Source organism: Desmodus rotundus, chromosome 1, assembly GCF_022682495.2.
Source record: "Desmodus rotundus isolate HL8 chromosome 1, HLdesRot8A.1, whole genome shotgun sequence".
NCBI lineage: Eukaryota > Metazoa > Chordata > Mammalia > Chiroptera > Phyllostomidae > Desmodus > Desmodus rotundus.
The window spans coordinates 118,681,538-118,697,498 of record NC_071387.1 but is presented as its reverse complement, the minus strand read 5'-3'; positions in this window follow the sequence as shown (position 1 = coordinate 118,697,498).

Sequence of the window (15,961 nt, the reverse complement as noted above, 5' to 3'; positions counted from 1 at the left end):
TTCATCGGGTTCTGGACACAAGATGTGCACACTTTGAAAACTTATAAAACTGCTCACAATTTGCACTCTTGTCTGCTTGCATCAATAGAATTAAAACTACATAAAACAAAAAATACATCAACAAAAATAAAAAATGTGATGGAACCAAATTTCAACACCCTCTCCTGAGTAAGTAAAGGATTTTCATTCATTTGTGCTTTATCTTTTGTAAACTAACAAGTGGTGACAATAAGATAAAATTTGTTTTCAGTTTTTAGTTCTCCTTTATTAAATGAATGGTTTTATTTAACTTAGTCAACATTTTGGACCTGTTGTCCTTTTAGGGTAATCTGTAGGATTACCTGTACTATTTTAATTGATCAATTTCTTAGAATTTTGCCCTATATAATTTGCCCTATATAATTTTTGCCCTATATAAATGTTTCAAATTGTTCTTACATTTTTATTTAATAAAGAAACAAATACGTCAAGCTACCTAAGAGATGATATCTTAATTGTTCACACCTCAAAAATGATATTAATAATTATGTGATGTAATAGAGGTACTAATGTTACAATGCTACTCACATTACAATATGTAAATGTATAATGTTGTACCTTTTGAACTTACACAATGTTGTATGTCAAATATATTTCAATAAAAATGAACAAATACTTGTTTAAAGAGATTTTATTTATTTATTTTGAGAGAGAGGGGAAGGGAGGGAGAAAAACATCAATGTGCTGGCGAAACATTGATGGGTTAATTGCTGCTCACACCCCCCCACCCCCCCAACAGGGACCTGGTCTGCAATGCAGGCGTGTTGTGCCCTGACTGGGAAGTGAACCAGCGACCCTTCGGTTTGCAGGCTGGCACTTAATCCACTGAGCCACACCTGTCAGGGCAACGTATACTTTTTAAAAATGAACAACTATACGGACAGAGACAAAATTTTCCCCATAGTTCATTTTCTAGTTAGCACCTTCTGATTTACTCCTTTGTTTGTTCAATAAACAATGTTTGGATGCTAAATGTGACTAGGTGAACAGACAGAATATTACTTTTGGTAAATGAGGTCCAGGGATGTCTTCAGAAATCCCAAATCAGTCAGTTCTGCATGGGAAGAAGTTAGCACTATTTCAATAATGTTCATTTGTAAACTCCTTCCTCTCATATCTATTTTACTTGGGTTTTTTTTTTTTTTTAATCTTTGAACTCTGAATATTTATATGATTAAAAATTAGGAGAGTTCTACCAAAATCCAAATTTCTGGCTTCTCTTAGTCAGAAAATCTGGTGACAAGGGACCTATGCTCCCGATTGGCAGCAACCGGCCAACTCTTACTTTATCAGACATCTGCCAGGTGACAGGCACTGCACTGTCCCAGGGCTGAGGGTCGACAAATGTGTGAGATGAGCCCTGGCTGGTGTGTTTCTCTCTCTCTCTTTTTCTCTCTCCTTCTCCCTCCCTTCCCCTCTCTCTAAAAGTAAAAAAAAATAGTCTTTTTAAAAACTATATGAGGTAAGACCTCTGTTCTCAAGAAATTAAAACTGAAAAAGTAAAATGAGCCCTGACTGGTGTGGCTCAGTTGGTTAGACATCATCCTGCAAAGCAAAAGGTCACTGGTATGATTCCCGGTCAGGGCACGTGCCTGGGTTGTGGGTCCAGTCCCCAGTCGGGGCTACTGATCGATGTTTCTCCCTCACATCACTGTTTCTCATGTTTCTTTCCCTCTCTTTCTCCCTCCCTTCCCCTCTTGCTAAAAATAAATAAATAAAATCCTTAAAAAAAAAAGAAAAAGTAAAATAAGATGGGTGTAGAGATATTAATAATACAAGGTAGAATGTGATAAGTAACCTAATTTATAAAAAGCTGTAAAATTCCACAGAAGAGAGAAATTACATCTAAATGGAGAGTTTGCCTAGGCTTTACCAGTTTTTCACACTTATAAAATAAAACATTCTGATTGTAGAAAATTTGACATATATATAAAAGACTATTTTAAAACACTCAATCAACCCTGGCTGGTGTGGCTCAGTGGATTGAGTGCTGGCTTGAAAACCAAAGGGTCACCGGTTTGATTCCCCGTCAGAGCACATGCCTGGGTTGCAGGCCAGGTCCCCAGTGGGGGGCGGGCACACAGGAGGCAACCACACGTTGATTCTTCTCTCCTTCTTCTTCTTCCCTCTAAAAATAAATAAATAAAATCTTTTAAAAAAAACCAAACATCTCCTGAGTAAAAAAAGACAGATACAGTGAATGACTCCATTTTTTTTGTGAAACTTTAGGAGAGATAAAGAACTGTATTTAAAAATATATATTTTATTTATTTTTAGAGAGGGAGGAAGGGAAGAGGAAAGAGAGAGAGAGATATCAATGTGTGGTCGCCTCTCGCGCACCCCTCACTGGGCACCTGGCCTGCAACCCAGGCATGTGCCCTGACTGGGAATCAAACCAGCAGCCCTTCGGTTCACAGGCCCATGCTGTATTCTTAAAATGGGTACACTTAAGTTGATTTTTAAAAATCCACTCTGTTCTCACAAACACAATAGAAGATTGCTGTGTAAGGTGATGGATGTGTTAACTGACCTTACTGTGGTAATCATTTTGCAATACATACATATATCAAATCATTATGGTGTACACCTTAAACTTGCACAATGTTATATATCAAATATATCTCAATAAAGCTGGGGGAAAAATTCCTATGACCAAAAAGGTCCATTCTGGTGTTAGGCAAAATAGTGAAGGAGGAAGCTCTAGGAGTCAGTTCCTCCTCCACTGAAGCAAACTTTAAACGGGAAAGAACAATTACAATCAACAATTTCAAAACTCTGGAAACTAACCAAACATGTATAACAACCAAGAGAGTGCTTGAGAGGGTGAGCCTGCTGATTTTTCATAACCAGTGTATGCAAACCAGCTATATTGCCCATTCCTCAGCCCCACTGGGACTGTGAGGAGAGCAGCCTGTGCTCTGGGAGTGGCTGGGTTGGTCCAGAGTGGTCAGTGGCAATCTTGTCTTTAAATATCTGGGCTTGTGAAAAAGTTGTGGGTTGAGCATTTTGGTCGGTCTGGTGGTTTTCTAGGGGACTAGTGCAGACTATTGCCTTGGTTTTGCCCTCCTTAGGCAACAACCACTTCCCTGAAGGCACCTGTTGGAAAATTTATGGGACTAGAACCTTCTATTTTGGTGGAAAAAGTGGGAATCGTTCCAGGTTGCTGTCTGACTACAGAGATAATAGCACAGAAACCACATGCAATGAGGAATACACACCTTATGAAAATAGTTTGGAAAAGACACAAACTCTGAACATGCAAAATCAACAATCCCTAAGGAGTGACAAAATCAGATTTTCCACATGATAATACTCAGAGCTTCTACATTATGATACTCAGAATGTCCCATTCTTAATAAAAAATTACCAAGCATGCAAAGAAACAGGAAAGCATGGCTCATTCACAGGAAAAAAAAAGAATAATCACCCTTGAGGAAGCCAAAATATTGTAATTACTAGTAAAAGATATTAAATCAACTATTTTAAGTACAATGAGCTAAAGGAAAATATAGACAGAAAAAATGAAAGGAAATCAGGAAAACAATATAAACAAAATGAGAATATTAATACAGAGATAGAAATAATCAAAAGGAGCCAAACAGAAATACGATAACTGGAATGAAACATTTTAGATACATTTAACAGTAGCTTTGAACTGGAGGAAATGATCATCAAATTAGAAGATAAAGCAATTGAAAAAAGTGTGAGAAGGAAAAAGAGTGAAAAAAAAAATGAGCAAAGCCTGAGGGACTGTGGGGCACTATCAAGAGTAACAACAAAAACATAGGAATTTAGAAAGAAAAAAAAGAGAAAGGGGCAGAAAAATATTTGAAGAAATAATTTCTGAAAACTTCCCATATTTGAAGAAAGACAAAAATAAACACATCCAAGAAACTCAATGAATTCCAAGAAGGAAAAACTCAGAGAGGTCCGTACAAAGACAAATTATGGTAAAATGGCCAAACCCAAAGACAAACAGGGAATCTAGAAAGCAACAAGAGAAAAGCCACTTACTTACCAGTAGCCAGAAAGCAGTGGGATGACATATCTAAAATCTTGAAAGAAAAAAAATCTATCAACCAAGAATTCTATAGACAGTAAAACTATCCTTCAAAAATAATGGAGAAACAAAGACATTTCCAGATAAACAAAAGTTGAGGGAGTTCATTACTAGTAAACCCGCCCCACAAGAAACGCTAAAGGGAGCCCAGGCTGGTGTGGCTCAGTGGGCTGGGCATCCTCCCGCCACATGAAAGGTTGCCGGTTGGATTCCCAGTCAGAACACATTCCTGGGTTTCAGGACATGGGTGTTTCTCTCTCTCTCCTTCCTTTCCCCTCCCTCTAAAAATAAATAAATAAAAACTTTAAAAAAGATTGAAATCATACAAAATATCTTTACTGATCACAATGGAATTAAGCTAGAAATCAACTACAGAAGGAAACCTAGAAAATTCATAAATACATGGATATTAAACAACATTTTTTTAAATCCTTACCTGAGGACATGCTGAGATTTTCTCTTTAGTGAAAGGGTGTGTTTTCCCACCCCTGGTCAGGGCACAAACAAGAACTGACCATTTAATGCATAAATAAGTGGAATAACAAATCAGTGATTTCTCCCTCTCTCTCCCTGAAATCAATTTTTTAAAAAAGCAGCATGTTTTCACTATTTATTTATTTTTCTCTAGTTTTATTGTTGTTCAAGTACAGTTCTCTGCCTTTCCCCACCACCCCAGCCTAATCCCCAGCCCTCCCCACCTCCCTCCCATTCTCCCCCCCACCCCACGTTATTGTCCATGTGTCCTTTATAATTGTTCCTACAAACCTTTCACCCTTTTCCCCTGAAATTCCCTCCTCTCTCTCCTCTGGTCACTGTTGGCCTTTTCTCAATTTCAGTGTCTTTGGTTATATTTTGCTTGTTTGTTTGTTTTGTTGATTAGGTCCCTGTTAAAGGTGAGATCATATAGTATTTGTCTTTCACTGCCTGGCTTATTTTGCTTAGCATAATGCTTTCTTGTTCCATCCATGCTGTTGCAAAGGGTAGGAGCTCCTTCTTTCTCTCTGCTGCATAGAATTCCATTGTGTAAATGTACCATAGTTTTCTGATCCATTCATTTACGGATGGACACCTAGGTTGCTTCCAGCCTTGGCTATTGTAAATTGTGTTGCTGTGAACATTGGGGTGCATAGGTTCTTTTGGATTGGTGTTTCAGGGTTCTTAGGATATAATCCTAGTAGTGGAATTGCCAGGTCAAAAGGCAGTTCCATTTTTAGTTTTCTGAGGAAATTCCATACTGTTTTCCATTGTGGTTGCACCAGTGTGCAATCCCACCAACAATGCACTAGAGTTCCCTTTTCTCCACATCCTCTCCAACATTTCTTGTTTGTTGCTTTGTTTATGATGGCCATTCTGACCAGTGTGAGGTGGTATCTCATTGTGGTTTTAATTTGCATCTGTCTGATAGCTAGTGGTGCTGAGCATCTTTTCATATGTCTCTGGGCCCTCTGTGTGTCCTCCTTGGAGAAGTATCTGTTCAGGTCCTTTGCCCATTTTTTTAATTGGGTTGCTTGTCTTCTTAGAATGGAGTCATGTGAGTTCTTTATATATTTTGGAGATTAAACCCTTGTCTGAGATATCATTGGCAAATATGTTTTCCCATATGGTTGGTTCTCTTTTTATTTTAATTCCATTTTCTTTAGCCACGCAGAAGCTTTTTATTTTGATGAGATCCCATTTGTTAATTCTTTCCTTTATGTCCCTTGCTCCAGGGGACATATCAGTGAAAATACTGCTGCGTGAGATATCTGACATTTTCCTGCCTATGTTCTCTTCTATGACTTTAATGGTGTCACAACTTATATTTAAGTCTTTTATCCACCTTGAATTTATTTTTGTGTATGGTTAAGTTGGTGCTCGAGTTTCATTTTTCTGCATGTAGCTGTCCAGCTCTCCCAACACCATGTGTTGAAGAGGCTATTTTTACTCCATTTTATACTGCTGCCCCCTTTGTCGAAAATTAATTGACCGTAGAGACTTGGGTTTATTTCTGGGCTCTTTGTTCTGTTCCATTGATCTATGTGTCTGTTCTTATGCCAGTGCCAGGCTGTTTTGACTATAGTAGCCTTGTAGTACAGTTTGGTATCAGGTATTGTGATCCTTCCTACTTTGCTCTTCTTCCTCAAAATCGCAGCAGCTATTTGGGGTTACTTATGGTTCCATATAAATTTTAAAGTGTTTGTTCTATATCTGTGAAATATGTCATGGGTACTTTAATAGGGATTGCACTGAATCTATAAATTGCTTTGGGTAGTATGGCCATTTTGATGATGTTAATTCTTCTGATCCATGAACACGGTATATGTTTCCATTTATTTGTGTCTTCCTTGATTTCTTTCTTCAGTGTTGTGTAGTTTTCTGAGTACAGGTCTTTTACCTCCTTGGTTAGGTTTATTCCTAGGTATTTTATTTTTCGTTGCTATATCAAATGGGATTTTTTTCCTGATTTCTGCTTCTGATGCTTCATTGTTGGTGTACAAAAATGCCTTTGATTTCTGGATATTGACTTTGTATCCTGCTGTTATGCCAAATTCATTTATTAGGTTGAACAGTTTTTTGGCGGAGTCTATAGGATTTTCTACGTACACTATCATGTCATCTGCAAACAGTGACAGTTTCATTTCCTCCTTTCCAATTTGGATGCCTTTTATTTCCTTTCCTTGTCTGATTGCTGTGGCTAAAACTTCCAGTACTATATTGAATAGAAGTGGTGAAAGTGGACAACCTTGTCTTGTTCCTGATCTTAGTGAGAAAGATTTTAGTTTGTGCCCATTGAGTATGATGTTGGCTTTACCTCTCTCATATATGGCTTTTATTATGTTAAGGAATGCTCCCTCTATTCCCACTTTGCTGAGTGTTTTTATCATAAATGGGTGCTGTACCTTATCAAATGCTTTTTCTGCAGCTATTGAAATGACCATGTGATTTTTGTCTTTGCTCTTGTTTATGTGATGTATTACATTTATTGATTTGCAAATATTGCACTATCCTTGCATCTCTGGGATGAATCCCACTTGGTCATGGTGTATGTATGATCTTTATAATGTATTGCTGGACACGGTTTGCCAATATTTTGTTGAGAATTTTAGTGTCTATGTTCATCAGTGATATTGGCCTGAAGTTTTCTTTCTTTGTTGTGTCTTTATCTGGTTTTGGGATTAGGATGATGCTGGCTTCATAAAAAGAGTATGGTAGTCTTCCATCACTTTGGATTTTTTGGAATAGTCTGTGAAGGATAGGGGTTAGCTCCTCCTTAAATGCTTTGTAGAATTCTCCTGTGAAACCATCTGGTCCAGGGCTTTTGTGTGTTGGGAGTTTTTTTGATTACTGCTTCAATTTCGTCTGCTGTTATTGGTCTGTTCAGGCTTTCTGCTTCTTCTTCATTGAGTTTTGGAAGATTCAATTTTTCTAGAAGTTTGTCCATTTCACCTAGGTTTTCAAATTTCTTGGCACATAGTTCTTCATAGTAATTTCTTACAATCCTTTGTATTTCTGTGGTATCAGTTGTAATCTCTGCTCTTTCATTTCTAGTTGTGTTTATTTGGATCTTCTCTCTGTTTTTCTTGATGAGCCTGCTTAAAGGCTTGTCGATTTTGTTTATCTTTTCAAAGAACCAGCTCCTGGATTCATTGATCCTTAGAATTGTGCTTTTAGTCTCTATGTCACTTAAATCTGATCTGATCTTGGTTATTTCCTTCCTTCTACTTGCTTTGGGCTGTCTTTGTTGTTGTTCCTCGAGTTCTTTTAGGCGTAGGATTAGGTTGTGTGTTTGGAATGTTTCTATCTTTTTAAGGTAGGCCTGTATCACTATGAACTTCCCTCTCAGGACTGCCTTCGCTGTGTCCCATAAGTTTTGGGTTGTTGTGAGTTCGTTTTCATTTGTTTCCAGAAGCTGTTTGATTTTTTCCCTAATCTCATTCTTGACCCATTCATTGTTTAGTAGCATGCTATTCAATCTCCATGATTTTGAATGTTTGGGGTTTTTTCCTTTGGGGTTGGTTTCTAGTTTCAGTCCCTTGTGGTTGGAGAAAATGCTTGATATGATTTCAATTTTCTTGAATTTGTTGAGGCTTGCTTTGTGTCCTATCATGTGGTCTATCTTTGAAAATGTTCCATGTGCATTTGAAAAGAATGTGTATTTTGCTTCTTTGGGATGAAAGGCTCTATATATATCAGTTAAGTCCATTTCCTCTAGGGCATTGTTCAATGCCACAATATCTTTGTTGATATTTTGTTTGGAAGATCTGTCCATTTTTGACAGTGGGGTGTTAAAATCCCCTACTATAATTGTGTTGCTGTCAATATCTTTCTTGAAGTCCTCCAAGATTTTTTAAATGTATTTGGGTGCTCCTATGTTGGGTGCATATATATTTACAATGTTTATGCCTTCTTGGTGGATTCTTCCTTTGAGTATTATGAAGTGATGTGGGGAACCGTTCCAAGCGTGGGAAATGTGGCTCAGCCCCCACTTGGAAAAGCCAGTGGGGAGCGAGGTTGGCGGGCAGGACCCACGTCCATGGATAAGTTCTCCAGTGGGAAATCAGTCCTGCATTGTACCTAGACTGCTATGGGACTTGCTCTTGCTAGAAACTCCCTCACCCTGAGGCAAGCAAATGTTTACTGAGTATCTTTATCTTCCTAAAACCTAGGCTAGACCTTCCAGGTATGGAAGCTAGCTGTTTGGACCACTTCTCCCTTTACATTGCAAATATCCTCCTTTGATGTATTCAGCCAAGCCCTCTCCGGTGTCTGCAAAGATAACCACCCAAAACAAACCTTTGTGTAGTAAAAGAGGACCTTTGATGTAGGGGGCCTGGAAAACCAATAAAAGCTTGTCAAGGCAAGGGTCAGTGCAGTGCGCCCCCTTGAGGGAGTGGCTGAGGCGCTCGGAAGCACTATCCCCTTGAGAGAGTGGCCTCGCCATCCCTTTCCCCCCACAGGACCTCTGTAGTCCATGTGTATTGGAATACTGAAACCTCAACAGCAGATCTTGCGGGCTGAGATCTGAGTCAAAGTGACCTTCTGGGTCTCTCTTTATGGCCCTTCTTTGGAAATCTATTTTGTCTAATATGAGTATAGCTACCCTAGCTTTTTTTCCCTGTCCATTTGCTTGGAAAATTTGTTTCCAGCCCTTCACGTTCAGTCTGCTTAGGTCTTTTGTCCTGAGGTGGGTCTCTTGTAGGCAGCATATGTGTATGTTATGCTTTCTTATCCATTCAGCTATTCTATGTCTTTTGATTGGAACATTTAATCCATTTATATTTAAGGTTATTATTGATAGGTACATATTCATTGCCATTTTTTCATACCTGTGTTCCTCTCTCTTTCTCTTTTCCTTCCTTTCCTTAAAGCAGTCCCTTTAGCATCTCTTGCAGAGCTGGTTTAGTGGAGGTGTATTCTTTTAGACTTCTTTTGTCTGGGAAGCTCCTTATTTGGCCTTCTATCTTGATTGAGAGCCTTGCTGGGTAAAGTAGCCTTGGTTGCAGGCCTCTGGTTCTCATTACTTGGAATATTTTTTGCCATTCTCTTCTGGCTTGGAGCGTTTCCATTGAAAAGTCAGCTGCTAACCTTATTGGGGCTCCCTTGTATGCTACTTCCTGTTTCTCCCTTGCTGCCTTTAAGATTCTCTCTTTGTCTTGGAATTTTGCCATTTTAATTATGTGTCTTGAAGTGAGCCTCTGTTTTCACTCTTTAGGTCAATGATACTGTCTGGCTCAGTAGGACTGGAGGAGGATTGGGGAGGCTAATTCCTGAGCAAGTCATGAACACTGAACTATAAAATCAGAATATCTGTTCACAACTTTTACTGAGAATCAGAATTGTCAGAAGGTCCAACCCAATTCGGCTTTTGTTCAAAGCTGTATGGCCAGGTGCCTGAGACTGCAGCAGGATTCAGAAGGATCATAGGTCCTTTTTCCCACTTCCCTCACCCAGTACCTAGTACCCTCAGAAATACTCTGTGGGCCTGTGATTCTGGGATTTCCTGGGACGCCCAGAACCAGCGAGATTCTAAGCACCAAAGAAGCAGATAAAAGGCGATAAGGAGGTGTTGGGAGCCTGCGGGGAAAGGCAAGGCTCCAGGAGCAGGGCAGAGAAAGAATTCAGTTCTGGGTGGAAAACAATGGCCTGGGGCTACCAGGCAAGTGAAAAGCCTGCGGGTTCTGCACTTGAAGCCTGGCAAGTTCCAGAAGGCCTCTCAGCATTGAAAGGGGCATCAAAAAATGATGCCCAACCCCCCACCCCTACCCCCACCCCACTGCCCTGGGCTGGAGTGTATAGACTACCTTGAAGCAGAGCCTTAACGTGCTGCTGAAATGGAAAGCCCCAGACAGCCCTAGCATACCGAGGACTATGCTAGCGATAAATAAAGAAATCTTGCTATGGGAAGAATGTGTGTGTACATATATATCTCTCTTCATCTATCTTGGTGTGGGGGAGGCTTTTCTCATCACTGATTTTATAATACCAAAGACATCAAGAAAAAATTGAGCCCTAACTGGTGTGTCTCAGTGGACTGAGTGACAGCCTGCAAACCAAAAGGTCGCCAGTTTGATTCCCAGTCAGGGCACATACCTGGGTTTCAGGCCAGGTTCCCGGATGGGGGCTCCAGAGAGACTACTGTATATCTCCCACATCCATGTTTCTCTCCCTCTCTATCTCCATCCTTTTCTCCTCTCTCTAAAAATAAATAAATAAAATCTTTAGAAATAGAAAAAAGAAAAAATTGATAACTCTGACCATGTGAAAATGAAACCAGTATAACAACTACATAAAAAGATGTCACAGTCAAGAGGCAAACCAGGGAGAAATTTGTAACACACATAACAAAAGTCGTTTTTCTTTCATTTATAAAGCACTCATACAAGAGGATAAGGGGAAACGCATAGGATCTAACTGTGAAAATGCAAATGATATTGTTTGCAGAAACATAAATGCAAATGGCTAATAAAAATGTGAAAAGATGCCCAACTTTGTTCATAATTAATATGCACATCAAAACAGCTTAAAAATGCTACTTTCCACCAAAATTAACAGTGGTGCAATTTTTTTGGAGGGTAAATTGGCAATATGCATCAAAATTTTAGGTGCACAGATGTTTTGTGATAATTTTACAAAGAATTTGCTTTAAAAATATACTCATAAAAACATGCCAAGCAACAAACAGCAAAAATAGAAGGAACAACCTAAATGTCCATCATTAGGGGACTGCTAAGAATAATATGCATGGTGTGAGCTCATTTCTATGCATTTGTAAAGAATGAATACAGATAGGCTCACCAGATGCATGATTTAGTTTTTTCTAAAAGGATGCCTTTGATCAGAAGTATTAGAAGGCTAAGAGTGTTCCTCTCATGTTATTTTATTTTTTTAAATTCCATCCATTCTTTAATATTAATTGCAAATCTACCTCTTCCATGAAAAGTTCCTGCTTCATCTTCAACCTTCTCATACTATACATTGGTGTTATACCTGCTTGCCTTTTGCATTTCATTCATTTACTATATCTGCTGGTGGTCTAAAAATAGACAGCAGTAGTTAAGAATTCTGGCTAGGACACAGAGAGACTTAGATTAGAACATGGATTTTGTCCTCTGTGTATCCTTGGCTAAGTTATTTAACCTTTTTGAACATTTTTAGTGTATGGGAGTCCTCTAAGCTACTTACCGCAGAGCACTGTCAGTGTGCAGTGAGGTAATCTATTGTGTTGAGCGCAGCATTTGGTACCAAAGGACTGTTCAATAAATGTTAGCCATTACTGTACATTTCTAGAAGACAGACTGTTTCTCAGCCTTTTCTGAATTTAATAGGTGCTCAGGTTCTCTCCTGTTGCTCCTCACATACTCATTACCCAGGGGCCAATCTGAGTTCATTTGGGACTGGAGAGCACAGTTTGCCGGAACGGATGGATGAGGCCAGTCAAAGGCCCCAGGTCCAACGCACAGCCCGGCCAGTCTGCTCCCTAGGCTCAGGGGGAAAGGGCGAGGATGACTGAGCACTCTCCCACTGCTGGAAGGACAATTAAAGCACTTGGCACACTGGCGGTGGGCTAATTTCACATTTGAACACCATCATTATTGACTTCTTTTTTTCCTTCTAATCCATTGTCCAAACATTCCCTTTATTCTTAGATAAAAAGTTTCCCAAGTGTATCTCCCTTAATTATAACATACCCAAGGTCTTGAAGGGGGTTTAAAGGATTGCTATGATTCACCACAAAAAGAGGGAAGCCTTGGTAATTAAGCAAAGATTAAGAATTAATAAACCTATTGGAATTATCAAGGAGTACACTTTGTAAAGTATATGATTGTCTAACCACTAATACAACATAATGTTGAATGTAAACTGTAATAGAAAAAATTAAAAAAAAAGAATCAAGAAACAGAACATTGTATTGATACTGGAAATAAAAAGAGAGAAAAAAAATTTTTTTAAAGATTTTATTTATTTATTTTTAGAGAGGGGGGGAGAGAAGGAGAGGGAGAGAAAACCATGTGCAAGAGATACTTTGATTGGTGGCTTCCAGTATGCCCTCAACTGGGGACCTGGCTGCAACCCAAGCATGTGTCCTGACTGGGAATCGAACCAGCAACCTCTCGGTTTGCAGGATGGTGCTCAATCCACTGAGCCACACCAGCCAGGGTGAGAGAAAAATTTTTTAAAAAATTAAAAAATGAGCAAGCTATTTCTTTAGAAATAAAACATGGACATTTTGTTCATAAGATATTTGTAAATAATGTTTTGAATGCTAACTTGTTACATCTAATTGTTATATAATATTTAATTAAGAGTTTGTAAATTATTTTTTTTGTATATCACCTGATCCTCCATATCCCTGAGTGAGGCAGAGAAAATACTATAGAGATTTTACTTTCTAAAAATTAAACCCTTACCACTATTAGCAAGAATATCTGTTTTACCCAGGATCTTTTCCCCCAGAGTAACAGGAAAGGACGGACCCAGGAATAGCTTAACAATTTTGAAGGAACTGTAGAAGTGATCTACTCTAACTCACCACCAAGTATCTGATTGTCTTCACCCGCAAAAGCGCATGCTTTTCCTCGTTGGCGAGACCAATCCATTCTAGGTGTACCTCTTCAAAGTTCTTTGATTTAAAGTGTACAAGGAGTTTTTTGGTTTAATCACATAAATTCTTCTCCATTATTGCAAGCTTTATAGTATATAAATTTCACCTTTCTCAGACTGTGAATAAAAATGAAATTGGGGGGAAAAAAATTAAGCCCTGGCTGGTGCGTCTCAGTGGGTTGAATGCTTGCCTGCAACCTGAAAGGTTGAAGGTTCGATTCCTGGTCAGGGCACATGCCTGGGTTGCCAGCTAGGTCCCCAGTTGCGGGCATGTGAGAGGCAACCAATCGATGTTTCTCTGTCACATCAATGTTTCTCTCCCTCTCTTTCTCCCTCCCTTTCCCTCTCTCTAAAAATAAACAAAATCTTTAAAAAAACACAAAAAAATAAAAATTAAGTTACACAACAATCACAGCAATATGAACATAATACTAAATAGAAGATAATGTTAATCTAAATCTGGTTACCTCAACAAATAAAACTGTTTATTCCAACTGGCATTACATGAATATTAGGCTGACTGCAGATGGCAGATGTTTGCACAAAAGGCATAATAAGAGTTGGAAGGTCTATTTAGAACTTCTACATTATTAATTATTATAAATAAATTATAACTTGGATTTATTTTTTCCCCATCTTTGGAAGAGGTCATTTATCCAGGATTCTAAATATTATTTGAATATTAAGTTATCCAAACAAAAAACTATTTAAAAACAATGTTTTGTGATCAGTTAAAAAAGCATCCTTGTAATAATTACCAAGGTGTGAACTCCTTGAGTGCAGACCCCATTTAGCAGCTAAAGACGTTACTGTGGCCCTGCCCATATGATGGGAACTGGGTGTGCAAGTCCTAAGTGGGGACACTGATCTTATAGATCAAACTGCTATATGTATTTTACATCCCATTCTCTATATATACTGTACTATGTATACTGTAAAGAAAAAACAAGAAATTGAACCCAGAAGATATTGGGTCTGCATTAAGCAGTTATGGGGGAAAAAAAGATCTCTGTTTAGTATTCATCAAAAGACTGGATGTGTTAAAAAAAAAAATTGTGTCAAGAGCACTTCAACCTTTATTTACAATAGCCAAGTGCTGGAAATAGACTAAATGCCCATCACTAAGTGAGTGGATCAAAAAACTATAGTTTTTTTATGGTTTACACAATGGAATACTACGCAGCAGAGAGAAAGAAGGAACTCTTACCCTTCTCGACAGCATGGATGGAACTGGAGAGCAGTATGTTAAGTGAAATAAGTCAGGCAGTGAAAGACAAATACCATATGATCTCACCTATAAGTGGAACCTAATCAATAAAACAAACAAGTGAGCCAAAAAGAACCAGGGACATGGAAATAAAGAATAAACTGACAGTGACCAGAGGGGGGGTGGGGAGGGGGATAATAAGGGAAAGGAGGGGAAGGGTCAAGTCAGAGAACACATACAAAGGACATGTGGACAAGGACAATGGGGTGGGGATTGTCTTTGGGAGCAGGGGCTGGATGGGGCAGGGGAGAGCAATGGGGCAAGGGGTGGAGAATGGGGACAACTGTAACTAAACAGCAATTAAAAAAAAAAAGAGTATCTCAACTTTTGCTAGAAATATGGTTTTGGGCAATTTAAAGTATATGACAGTGACAAACATTCAGTTTAGATTTGAAAGACTGTCTTTTTTTTTTTTTAATAAAGCTTTTATTTATTTTTAGAGATAGGGGAAAGGAGAAAGGAAGAGAGGGAGAGAAACTTCAATCTGCAAGAGAAACACTTCCATTGGTTATCTCTCCCACCCCGACTGGGGATGGGCCCACAATCCAGGCATATGCCAGGACGATGCCCAACCAAGTGAGACATGTTGGTCTGGGCCTGACCAACATTTAGTCTTTTAAAAGAAGGACTAAATGATCTCAACAATGACCTTGACCAAGTGGTGTAATGTGGGTGGTCAGTATGGGTAGTCAGGGGTTCCTATCCTGGGGTAGGACCCATGATAATATGTCACTCCTGGCATCAACTATTAAAAATCCAAGGCCCTGACTGGTGTGGCTGAGTGGGTTGGGCGTGGTCTCATAAATGAAAAGGCCACTGGTTCAGTTCCCGGTTAACCAATAGATGTTTCTCTTACACATCCATGTTTCCCTCCATCTCTTTCACCCTCCCTTTTTCTCTCTCTAAAAAATAAGAAAATAAAATACTAAAAACAAAAAAACAAAAAAAACACCCAAGGAAGGGGTGATTATTCTTCAGGACTGTTAAGACATTCAAATATCACCAGATTCCTTTTATTTAAAAGTTGTTTTTTTTTTTGCTTATTGATTTTAGAGATAGAGAAGAAGTGGGGTAAGAAAGAGAGAGAGAGAGAAACATCAATTTGTTGTTCCACTTATTTATGCATTCATTGGTTGCTCCTTGTATGTGCCCTGATTGGAGATCAAATGGGCAGTCTTGGAATATTGAGAGGATACTGTAACCAACTGAGCTACCCAGCCAGGGCCAGATCCCTAGGGTGTGTGTGTGTGTTTTTTTTAAATAATTTATTTTATATTTTTTAAAGATTTATTTATTTATTTTTAGAGAGATGGGAAAGGAGGGAGAAAGAAAGTGAGAGAAACTTTTTTAATGTGTGGTTGCCTCTCACACACTCACCTACTGGGGACCTGCCCTGCAACCCAGGCATGTGCCCTGAGTGGGGATCCAACTGGTGACCCTTTGCTTCACAGTCCGGTGCTCAATCCACTGACCCACTCCAGCCAGCGCTAAAGATTTTATTTATTTATTCCTAG